General features: G+C 43.4%; 1 protein-coding gene across 14 annotated transcripts in view; it reads left to right on the top strand.

Moving 5' to 3' along the window:
* The window catches only part of ATXN1 (ataxin 1), a 399,625-nt gene that overhangs the window by 98,902 nt on the left and 287,822 nt on the right, over positions 1-12,901 (top strand). For 13 of the 14 annotated variants that reach the window (XM_027128420.1, XM_027128428.1, XM_027128418.1 and 10 more), the window contains one exon: positions 1,098-1,219. The exons of the other annotated variant lie outside the window; for it this stretch is intronic. The gene's annotated coding sequence lies outside the window, so the exon portion shown is untranslated. The remainder of the gene's footprint in view (positions 1-1,097; positions 1,220-12,901) is intronic. 14 annotated transcript variants of the gene reach the window in all.

Below are 12,901 nucleotides of genomic sequence, written 5' to 3'. Positions count from 1 at the left end.
ACACAGCAACCTAGTGAGGCACAGGAAGTATATCCTCTCTCTTACAATTGGGTCATTTGATGATGAGCTTTGGCGATTGCCTCGGGACCTTTGGAGATTCATAGAGGGTTTACAGTTACAAGTAGGATGCAGTCACCATAGTTAGAGAACAGAGTGACAACCTTCCAATGGGCTTTCCGAATAGATGCGGAAGAGCTCAGAAAAGGCTCAAAAAGGATGCAAACGCCTTTTGAAGACCGTTTCCAGGCTCTCAAATGGCCATTGTCAAAGAACAAACAGTGGGGTGGATTTGACTAAGCATCAGAAGAGGCTAGAACAACACCCTGTGACAAGTGAGCCTTGGAAGCTCACAGGGCAGAAGAGAGCTTTTCAGAGCGACCTTGTCACACGCAGTTCTAATGTGTGGGCTTTATCAGCTGATCTGAGTGGGGGTAAAGAGGCATGCATATTCTACCCATTCATTTCATATTCAGTGTGTAAAGTAAATGCCGCTTTCCAGCTTGGGTGGAGAAGGTATTTATCAAGATACGTCAAGAGTCAGAATGAAAACCCATCAATTACCTATTTGTAGTGCAAAATGGAAAATGTCCTGTCTCTCACACTTGGCCTTTTCTGTTCAATCCTAGGTAGCCTTCATTTAAAAATATTACTGTTAGCTCATTCAGTCTGAGTCTCTCATGGGCAGAATCAGATAAATTTTAATTTGAAACATAACTTTCTCCACTTTCTGCCCTCGAGAACTGCACATCAGTATCTCTGTTTTAACGTAATGAACCCTTCTTTATTTACTTATTTCGGTTAGTAAACTTGAAATTTTGCAAGCACATTACCAGTGGTAGATGTCATAAGATGCAGCACCTGTCGGGCAGGCGCTTTGTTTTTTCTTCTTCCTCACTCCCTCCCCATCACCAGTATTTTGGGGCTCCATATGGAGATCAATTGTGCGATAGCTTCATTCTGGTAATTAACATGCTTGTTTGAGGTTATAAAGTATACATCTGAGAAAGGCCAGGGATTTCCCCCTGAATATCAACGAATTGCTTGAAGTGGCATTTATTTTTCATTCTGACTTGGTGTTGTGTTTTGTTTCACTGCAGCATTCTGGAGCAAAATGAAAGCGTTTATTTTGAGGCCTCCAGAGTAGTGCTGCCACAGACCATGAACAAGAAGGAGGAGACCTCAGCCTGCACGAACGGTCTTGAAATGCAAATGGTCTTGGGTAAGTCATCCGAAGGACTTGGCTTTCATTAGCTGTAAATTTCATCCATCATCGTTCATTTGGTGTCCCGGGCCATCTTATTCAAGTTCATGGTTATTTCTCTACAACCCAAGCAACAGGATGTTGAGGAAATGTTGATCCAGGGCTGCTGAGCCAAGAGAGCAATGACATTGACTTAGGGTGTTCCTTTCTGAAATGTGCAGAATAGCAGGATTTGAGCGGAATGCGTTTGTGGTTAGGAAAGACCAAAAAGAAAAAAAAAAAAAACCCAAACAACTAAACACACAAACAACAAACTTTATCTTCCATATATTCCGTTTCAGTGGAGAGCATAGGGGATTAATCATACAGGAGATAGTATATTCAGTCTAGTGGCATGTTTGTTATCCTATAAGTGAAGTATTGGGATGAGCAAGGTGAGAGGCATTGGGAGTTTCCAGATCCTGTTCAACAGGGTCTGTTGAGAACCTTTTAACTGAACATGGTACCCTGAATGACAGTCTCGGGGGTGGAATGCAAATGCTCCGAACTATAAATAATATTAAATAAATTCCAAACCCTACAGCAAAATAATGTGGACTTCCAAGTGAGTTTCATCAGTCTAGTTCAATGTATTTCTTGGAAACAGAGACCTCAGATGGAAGCCCGGTTCTGCTCACATATCTTGGTGACCTTGGACAATGTATCCTCCCTCTTGAAATGAGTCACCTGTAAAAACACCACTATCTTGGTGATGTCCGAGGTTGCTTGCAAATTTAAAATTCCACAGCTCACTCTAGTGAAGTTAATTCAATGATACTACCCTTTGACTCTTGCTCATCTGAATTTATCGTGTGCCCTTGGCAAGTCATCATTCGCAGGGGGCTCCCTGGACCAGCCAGTGTGAAGAAGAGGTGGCAGAGGCACCTGGGGTCCTCCTTCCTTCTGGCACTGATCTTGTGACTCAGCCCTTTGGCCAAGCAGGTCTTGCAGTATCTGGTTCATAATTTATTCCCTTGCAGCATTACAGAAAACATGGCGCGGTGTTCTATGAATATAATATTCGAATAAACAAGATAGGTTTCTTTTGAATTATTGGCTTCTATTTTTCTGTTGGGGACCTCACTGCGTCTTTCTCTGTGCTTGCAGTCACTGTGTTGTGGGTTATCTGCCAGTTCTTTAACCCTGTGGAGCCCCAAACTTTGTTTTACGTTGAACGGAACCCTTTCTTACTAAATGTCCCTTTTCTGAAGGAGAGCTGCAAATGACTCTTTAAATGATGCTCAGATGTCACTCTTGTTAGCAGCTGGCTGTCTGCCTCAGAGCAGTGCATTATTTGGGTTTCATAACAGCATTTTTTTTCTCTTAAAAATGTTAAATTACGAAGTGCAGGAAACCACATGAATGCGGTAGAATGAAAACGCAAACAGTGTTATCTGAAGATGCCAGTTTTATGATTCTCCTGGTGACAGTCTCTTCCCTGCAGTCAACATAGGAAGCCTCTCTACCTGTTTGGTGACAGCGTTGTAGCTCCTGTCTCCACCTGCCTTCTTGCCTTGTCCTGCTGAATTGGGAGTTTGAGTTAAGACGACTGCAGGGGGCTGTCTCTTTCTGTATCCAAGTCCCGCCTGACCACCAAGCCCGGCTCATGTTCACAAAGTCTGCCCTGAATGCTCAGGACTTACTGACTGGCCTCTCCTTATGAGCTCCTATAACAATTAGAGCCTGCATCTTAAAAAAAACAAAAACAAAACAAACAAACAAAAACAAACTCTATGGCTGTGCGTTGCTTTGTGAGTTGCAGACTTGAGGGCAGGAATCAGATCATAGCCTGGTGGTTCTCAAAGGTGGTCTAAGCCCCAGCACCTCCCCCATCAGAATCACCTGGACGTGCGTATTAAAGCTGCAGATTTAGCAACCCCAGGCTCGATGAGTCAGAATTTCTGGGGATGCTGAGCCCGAGAAACTCACTACAGATAGCTCCTGCGCACTGAGGTTTGTGAGCAAGTGTCTCAGGCTGCTGCTTCATCCTCCTCTTTGCCTCGTCGCCCACAGCAGAGAGTCCAGATCTGAGCACATAGTAGGTGCCCAGGAAATGCTTGCTTGTTGATCTAAGCAGCATCAAACCATGATAGTTGTGATATCTCTTCAATCTCCTGACCTTTTCAGATATGAAGTCAGCATATTCTCTGAACCCTGAGAAGCCCCTTTTTGTCTAAATGTGTGAAGCGTTCCTCTAGGTCAGAGGCTCCTTTGGAAACCTTTTTATGTCTCTTTCTCTGTCACCAGTTGACTCTTGACTGTCCCTGGTAATGGCAGTAACCCTAAGTCTAGTAGAGCAGGGATATCAGCTGTGGGAGCTGGACTTGATGAGCTGACGGGACGGGCGAAGGCTCTGAGGATGAACGCAGTGCTGTGGTAACCTAGATGCTCTATCCTGGGCTCCCAAAGCCACACCTTCTGCCCTTGGCAGTTCGTTTTGAGTGGTGTTTCTTTCAGCTGTTAGGGCTAGCAGGTTGTCAGTTTGGGTGGCAGGAGAGCGGTCCCATCGCCGGAAGGGATAAAGTTAAGCTGCAGTGGACACACATCACAGCACCCACAGTGGCCGCAGCGGATTCAGGATTTGAATCTCATATTCACAGGTAGCCATGGTGACACTTGGCTGCCTCCTTCCCTCCTCCACTTGCTTGAGCAAGGGCTTGCCTGGGCTTGGATGACCCAGAAGAGATGTACAGGGTGGTGTCTGCTTCTGGTGCACCTCCTGAGGGGCCTTGCTGGAGGATCCAGAACTGGTAGAACGTCTGACAGTTCGAGTCGGAAACCAAACAGAAGAACTCACAGGCAGCCTACGAGGGAACAAGTAGGGGAATCAGGAAATTTATTAGCTGCTAGGAGAACCACTACCAAATGCATTAAACCCTTTTTTTGCAGCTTTCTTTGACTTCTTGCTTTGTCACAGTTTTTCTTAGCAAAGTTGTACCAAAGCTGAATAAAGTGTGTGTTCCCAGGTACATTCAAGCACAGTGACGGGGAAGCATCTTCTTCTCGGTCTCTTGTCTAATCTCGACTACGGGAGGCGTGGTTAGCAGAAAGGTATACCAGAGTGGATTGGGATTGGGCTTTTTCTCAGATTCTCAGCTAAGGGAAGAAGAAAAAAACATGGGTTTCCAAAGCAACATTAAGGGCAAAAGAGGCATTTTAATATGTGCTTCCTGGAGAGCTGACTAGATTTTCATCTGCTTGGCTTCTTCCAGATATAAGTTGTTGATGTAAGTGTCTTCGAGCCGTTGTTAAAGGCCCTCAGCCGTTGTTAAAGGGATAACTAGGGAGAAAATTAAAGGCATGAGAAAGCACGTGATTTTTGCAAAATACCAGATGCTGGCATTGCTGTTTGGGAGGTCTTTATTTCCTTTTAAGTGGCCATCCGTGGTTGGAAAAGAGAAAAACTGTTTTTTAAAGAGCATTTGTCTAGTTAGAAACTATGTCACTTGTGTTGTTTACTGTGAGGCAGCCTTGAGAATTGCGGGGTTACCAAACGGCCACCTGAATCATGGGCCCTGCTTTTGGAAGGCAGACAGAAGAAAAGAGCCAGCCTAGTACCCTCCTTGAATGCCATCGCCGGAAAGCTCTTTAAATGCTTTCCAGCTCAGAGGAGTTAGTTACCCTTCATGTCCCTGAGCTGCTGTTCCGTAAAGCAGTACCAAGCATGCCTTCTGTGAAATGTGTTATAACTCACTCTTCTCCTGATACCATCACGGGCTAATAATTACATCAGTCCTTCAGAGCAGCTGTGTGGTTTGGTATAACTGTAAGTGAAACCACACCGGTTCAGGAAATGCAGTGAATTGTCTTCTAATAGGCATCATCAAAGCTGATGTCGATTGACTTGGAAGGTACCCCTTCCTTGGTGAGAATTTGAGAGCTTCGAAGGGAGGTGTTCGCACTGCCTCAAAAGAAATTAGAACTAAACGGCCACATTTACACACTGTTGGAGTGAAAACGGAAACTTGCCCGTGTTCATTCCTGCACGCGCTCTGCGGGAAGGCATCATCACCTCGTGGCATCATTACCAGCTCTGCTCGAATGACTAACATTGCTCTCCCTTCCTCCTCGGAGTTTAAGGTCATTGGCTTCCAACTTCCTCCCCGACAGCTCCAATTGGAATATTCCAAAGGTGTCGGCAACTTGAGTCTAAACCTGTACTTGTCACTCACTCTCCTGTCTCCCTTTATGGATTCTTTGTTTAGAGAAACAGGATCGCCAACCAGCTCATCATCGATGCTGGTCACCTCCTCCTCTTCCTGTACTTCATCCCTTGACCACGTACTGCGGTTTTGCCTCTTAAATCTGTTACAGTCGACCCCTTCTCCCTGTCTCCTCGCCGTTGTTCTCTTTCAGGCTGTAGCATCATTTGCCTGGACCACTGCAGCCACTTCCAAAAGTGTATTCTTGTCTTAAATCTTTCCTTTCTGTGTTCCGTTCGTCCTACTATTTTAAGAATTACCTTCTTAAAGAAAGGATCTGACTGAATTATTCCTGAAAAAACCTGACAGTATGCGGAAGTACGGAAGAGTGTTTCTAATACACTATTAAGTGTAAAGTTCATAATTCAAAATTGTCTAGACACACTGATTACAAAATAATGGTGAAAATGGTGCCTGTCAACAAAGACTAGTAGTAAATAAAGCAAAAATGAAGATGTTTACAATAAGAGGGCGATTGGTACTTCTTTTTTAAAAAATAATACTCTTGGTGTTTTCTGGAGTAATGAATGAATATGATGAAATGAAAGGAAACATTTAAAGGATTTGGTTAGCTTTTCCTTCCCTTTAAGATGAAATGTGGATTTCGTTGCGTGACATTCGTGACCTCCTAGAAACTCATTATCAGCTTAGCCTTTAAATCTCATCTGCCATCCCTCCCATCTCTCCACACAACGCTTCCTTCGGTTCCGAACGTACTGTGTATTTTAATAATCATGCCTTTCTTCATGTTGATTCTTCTGCATGAAATTCTGTTTCTCTACCCAGTGGACTCCTCATTCATTGAGGCCTAATGGAAATGTCCCCTCTTCCTCTACATGTACTAGAAGTCTTTGTTTCTGTACTGTCTCTGTGGATGGCTCATGAGGGTGGAGATCGGTTTATTTTAAACCTTGTATTCCAAGTCTTAAGCCCATTCCTGCATATAATATAGCTTAACACATATTTATGGAAGGTGAGCAGAAAGGAAAGACTTCATTTATAGATATACAAGTAATCCTTCAGGTGAGATGTAACATTTTTCAGATAAGCTCGGTGCTAATTAACTTGTTGTAAAAATTATAAAAAGTACATGTTTTTGGTTAAATAATTTTTACAAAAGTCATTGAATTCAGCATCAGACCATTTTCGCTAAACTGCTAGGGTAGATCTTTGGTGTTTGAAAATTCTAACATCAGGGAGGATCACGTCAGCTTCTCAGTAGCCATATTTGTGAAGTTACTAGAAATTGCTTTTTTTAACTGTTTTATGTCATGAAAAATCATATCGGCCAAATCAGAAATCCAAAGAAATAACACATCCAGTGCTGGCAACGTAAGATGAATATGTGGTATTTTTTTCCTAAGGGACTTTAAAAAGCCAAGACTGGATAACAGGAAAGGATTGATGTAACATTTTCAATTCTGAAAGTCTATTCTACCCTAGAAATACACTTGTTACTATTTTTTCATTTCTAAGAATTCTATTTGGTTAAAAAATCAAAGGAGAAAAAAACATCTTGGCTTAAATAAAATGAAAAGTCATCTTAAATTAATTTGGCATCCCTGAAAGTTCCTTTTCAAAGGGTGGAATAGGATGGTTTTTTAGTATCACATGTTAAAAATGCCACTAAAAATCATCATTCGCACTTGTTTGCAAGGAATTCAGAATGGGATTTGATGGGGATGAATGTATGAGGCGTGTTATGCATCTTTTTAAAGAACATTTTGTCATCAGGGTAAGATTGTTTAATACTTGTATATTATTTTATAACATTATGTATAATTTTTCCTATTAATGTTAGGTGATAGGTGATACAATTGCATAAAAATGCAAGAGGATCTATAGACAAATGATTAGAACTAATGAATTATTCAGCAAGATTGAGGTTTGGCAGGTTTTTTGCATGATATTCTTACCCAATTTTCAGTTTTCTTGCCTATAAAATTATGCCAAAAGTTGAGCCATCATTAGATGACCAGATTAAGAAATTGGTCAGTCAACAAACAACATTGAGCACTGACGAGATGTGTTATATACCACATCACTTCTCAGCCTTTCATGTTAGTTGATCTTTGTCTGTTTGCCACAGTGAAGAACCTTTGCCAAATTTTCTTCTTTTCCTGTCCTGAGCATTGCATTCATGTAAAAGCCCAACCCTTTGGCTGTCTGGAAGATGTGTCCAGTAATAGGCCAGGGCTTGCGTGATTGCATGCAGACTCGCCATTCACTGTTAGTTATTCTCTGGTGCACCATCCACGGGGCTGCAGTGATGCCCCGTGACTGCTGCAGTTCATTTACCAGGAGGTACTGACTGTCAAATTGCCCTTTTGTTGAGAGCCAGTACTCGAAAGCATCCTAAACACCTGGTGACAAAAACTCCAGCAGTCAGTAGACCACTGCAGTTTTCATTACAGCTTCAGGTGCTACCCAGGGTAGTAGGTGCTTCTGTTGAACTGCCCTCTGCAGACCATGTATATGGGTCCATGGGGTGATGCTGTGGCTGTAGTTTGCTGAGGTTGTTTAGCATTGGTGAGCACAGGCAGATGTGTCTGTAAGCTATAGTGGCCTCAATTAGGAAGTCTCTTCCTGAGACTTTAAGGATCTACAGAACAGGATATCTTGATGGATCTGAAGTTTTAAAATCCAGCCCCGAAAGAACTGATTACAGTCATCATAAATTTTTTTTTACAGCATTTAACTGTATTACCCACAAATTCATATTTATTTTACACTCCATACACTGGTTAACAGTGTATCCATAGACTGTTTTTTCTTTCTTTTTCTGGCCTCACTGTGCAGCTTGTGGGATCCTAGTCCCTGACCAGGAGTCGAACCCGCGCCCCCTGCATTTGAATCACGGAGTCTTAATCCCTGGACCACCAGGGAAGTCCCATAGATTTTAAAAAATGGTACATAGTAAATTGCTACAATGCTGTTGGGAGACAATGTCATGCAGCGTAAGAGTGTAGGTTCTAGAGGCAAACTTCCTGGGTTTGAATACACATCTGCCCCTTACTAGCTGTGTAATGTTCAGCAAGTAACTTAACCTCTTTGGGTGTTGGTTTATCCGTCCATGGAATAGGGAAAATAAAGCAGCATCTTTCAGAGTTGTGAGAACCAAATGAGTTAATGCACATAAAGCCGTAACAAAATGTTAGCTGTTATGATCATGTCACTTTCATGGTATTCACTTACACGGTTCCTCTTTCATGGTATTCACTTACACGGTTCCTCAGTTTGTAATGAAATGTTTCCAGCCTTCGCCTTCCTTCAAACTGAGTTTATGAGTTTACGCTCAATTAGGGAAGGGGAAACTGGGGGTGAGCCCAGTTAGGGAAGGTGAGGAAATGCCATGGGAACACAGAGGAGTGAGAGACTTGGTCTCGTTGGAGATGGGGAGAACCTGGTGGAGGGGTTTTGGGCTAGACATGGAAGCGAGGCTAGGGTCCCAAATGGCAGAGGCGGGAGCGGGGCGTTCCAGACAGGACGGAGAGTGACAGAGGTGAGAAGGGAGGGGCTGTGTGTGCCGGAGGAACCCTGGGGACTGGTTTGGTCCAGTGTAAGGTGTGTGAGGTGGAATAATGAGAGTTTGGGAGGAAAGACATTGATTTAATAATGATGAGGATAACAATAATTAATGTGAATTACTGATTGAATAAGCCATCTCACACCAGCTTCTGAGATTGGTGCTTTACATAAATTAGCTCTGATTGCAATTCACTGCAACATAGTTATCCCCATTTCACAGATGAACAATTGAATTAATCTCATATTAAGGGTTGGAATTTTTTCTTAAGTGGTGGAGAGCCATTGAAGGTTTTGGAACAGAAAAGGGTCGTGATCAGACTTAGCAGTGATTTACTCATCTGCTGTTCGACTCTTAAGTTCCCCGAAATTAAAGACACATCGTTCACATCCCTGTGTTCCCCACGAGCAATAGCACTAGACCTTCAACCTGGTGGATAGTCCGTAAATACTGGTGGAGTCTCTTATTTTTTTATTTTTTATTTTTTTGCGGTACGCGGGCCTCTTACTATTGTGGTCTCTTCCGTTGAGGAGCACAGGCTCCGGACGCGCAGGCTCAGCGGCCATGGCTCACAGGCCCAGCCACCCCGCGGCACGTGGGATCCTCCCGGACCTGGGCACGAACCCGTGTCCCCTGCATCGGCAGGCGGATTCTCAACCACTGCGCCACCAGGGAAACCCTGGTGGAGTCTCTTTTAAAAGCTTCCTTGACAAAATTTGGGAGACACTTTTTGTACATTTTACCTTTTAAAGAGAAAACGAATTTAAGAATACTTAATAAATCAGTTTCTTTGTGTCTGTACCTATTTCATCTCATCTGATCCTCACCAAAAAATTTAAAGACAATGAGTATGACTTTTCCATTCAAGTTGTATGTCATTATAATGCGTGAGGTTATCGGTGCTGAAGAGCATCACACAGCTTATAGGAATAAAGCTAGGATTCAAACCCTGGACTCTCCCCCACCCCTTGCCTGTACTCTGCCATCACCCGCTCCCTCTGTCGAGCCACTTCTGATTTCCAGTCTCCACTAGGGTTGTCTCTTCTGCTGGTTTAAAGGGCATTTGTTAGCACTCTGCTGCTTTCAGAGAAACTAAAGCCCTACAAGGACCTAATCTACTTTGTTGGAGTTGATGGGAAAGAAATTATTTTCAACTGTCCTCAGGACCAGCATCCTTCTAAATGACCCTGCTGGCAGGTGGTCATTTCTAGGAGCCCATCAAATTAGCCACTTGTGTAAGAGCCTGGTGTCCTCTGTTGGGTTGGTGTGTAGAGTGAACTTGTCCTTCACAGTAAAATAGAGTTTGGGAGTGAGTACATTGCAAGAGCCTTAAGTGCTTTGCTTCTTCTACCTGATTGAAACCAAATTTATGATACTAAAAACACTTAGCAACTGGCCCAGAGCAGCGTTTGCTTCCAAATGGTGCCTGGAATTTGGAGTGACATTTAGTGAAAGAGAAAGTTCAATTCCGACTATCAAAGGTAATGGCCAGTGAACCTACAAGCACATATTATGCAAATTCAACCTAAATCTGTATTTATTAACTTGACAAATTTTGGAGTGGTTATCTGCTCTATGAAATTGAGTAAGATCCTGTAACATATCAGGTTATCCGCTTAACGCATTTAAATCAGGACTTCTGAATATTTGCCACCCATGCTGGTGCCGACGTTCGGAGGTTTAAGGTCAGCTGCCGCTGTGCCCCCTTTGCAGGAGTGGACATTTATTTCCTGGTGAGCATCCACACTGGTCTCGCCCCTTTCCTCGCCTGTACTACTCTCATCCACTTGGGAGAGTCAATGAACCGGCACTACTCTGTCTTGGGGACCCAGCCATCAATCCAGCACGTGTCCTGAATTTTATTTTTAAATATATATATGTATATATTTAATTGCAGTAAGTTTATATAGCGTAAAATTGGCCACTTTAAAACAATTTTTTTTTTTTTTTTGCGGTACGCGGGCCTCTCACTGTTGTGGCCTCTCCCGTTGCGGAGCACAGGCTCTGGACGCGCAGGCTCAGCGGCCATGGCTCACGGGCCCAGCCGCTCCGCGGCACGTGGGATCTTCCCGGACCGGGGCACGAACCCACCTCCCCTGCGTCGGCAGGCGGATTCTCAACCACTGCGCCACCAGGGAAGCCCTAAACAATTTTAAGTGTACAAGTCAGTGGTATTAAGTGCATTCACAATATTATGCAACTATCACCACTGTCCATTTCCAGAGCTTTCTCATCTTCCCAAACAGAAACTCTGTACCTGTTAACCACTAACTCCCTGTTCCTCCCTTTCCCCAGGTCCTAGTAACCTCTACTCTACTTTCTGCCTCTGTGAGTTTGCCTACTTTGGGTACCACTTATACCTAGAAATCATACAATATTCGTCCCTTTGTGTCTGACCCTTAATTTGATTTTTAGCACAGTGTTTCAGATATTCTTTTTGTGTGTATTTTCAATACTGTATTGTATCAATAATCTTCAATAAGATATAATTATTCTAATTTCAGAAACTAGGTCCTATAAGAATATGGGTAAATAGAAAATATGGAAAAAATGATTTTCTCATGAGTAACTGAAGAAAATAACACATCTAAGACAAAAATCAAACTCCTGTTAGTTTCACATTCCCTCTTTGGCACAGATTCTTCCTCACTTTGGTTTTAGCCCCTCTTGGGCCTGAATCCTTTGCAGAATTTCTGCAAGCAGGCTTGCATTTCTGTAATGCCTACTAAGAAGGGTTCAGAATGTTTTAGATTCCATCTTTTGACCGACTTGCCTTTTCTTCTTCTTTTGGGCGATTTTTAAACTACTCATTCTGTCTACCTGCCTCTGTCCAACAACAGGCAGAAACACATGATGGCTGATCTTGGAAAAATTGGTGAATCGTAGCCCTCCACTTGCGGTGATACTACGCAAGGCAGAAGTATTCCTTTTTGCATAGAAGCAGAAGCAGCGTCGTTTTACTGCAGCAATGAAATTGTAGTAGAGATGAACATAATTCATCTTCTATTTACATCTTTAATGAGCCACAATTAAAAGTAGTGAGTTGACGTGTCAGAGCGATTGGTTTATTTTCAGATTTCTATTCTAGCCGTGGCTGCTGATCTAAGCGGTACTCCACTGGCACCCTGGAGCTCGGAGAGCCTTAAGAAAGAAAGCCCGGAAAGGGCTAATCTACTTCCTGAAAGTTAATGAAACAGTAATGACTTTCTGCTGGCCTAAGGTAGACATTTGCCTGTAATCCCAGAGGCCTGTGATTCTCGAATCTTCTTTCAGGGTACATCTTTTCTTCTGGTGCAGGGGCTCTGTGGATTGATTTCAAGTTGAGGCGCTCAGAGACTTTTCTCTCTCCTCATTTTCTCCGGCTGTAAGTAAGATGCACCGGAGGGCTTTCCCCGCACTGGGTTCCTGGCGCAGGGCAGAGTGTGTTGTAAAATGGCCCTTTCACCAGCCGTGCCTGAGCCCAAACCTAAGCTCGTTGATTTCAGGGACACCGTGCCTCCCCCCCGTCATCCACATTTCATTGTAACCACTGAGTTTAGTTACATGGTGACACTGATCTGAGATACCCTCTCAGGAACCTTTAGATGGGTTTCCAGAGAATAGGCATCACTGCATAATCAATTACTGTGGATGACAGGTTTTCCTGCCACGGTAGTCAAGCCACATGCTGGAATTCTTTTAACAGCTCATCTAAAACATACTGTTGAAACATTTCTGCTGTGGCCATCTGAACTCAGCAAAAACGTGTGCAGAAGTATTTATGATACACGTGATGTTGGAGAGGACTGTAATGAACTGTGTAGAGCTTGGCCCTTTGTGAGCGTCCCCACCCTTGTGATGGTCACCTGTATGCCGAGTGTCTTACGGACCAGGCACGGTTGTCTTGAAGCTAATGCTACTTCAGCTTCAAAGCCTCTCACTTGTACAGGCCCC

Source organism: Aethalodelphis obliquidens, unplaced genomic scaffold (assembly GCF_003676395.1).
Source record: "Aethalodelphis obliquidens isolate GAN/ISIS:26980383/991018 unplaced genomic scaffold, ASM367639v1 scaffold34, whole genome shotgun sequence".
Lineage (NCBI taxonomy): Eukaryota > Metazoa > Chordata > Mammalia > Artiodactyla > Delphinidae > Aethalodelphis > Aethalodelphis obliquidens.
This window is presented reverse-complemented; position numbering and strand designations above follow the sequence as displayed.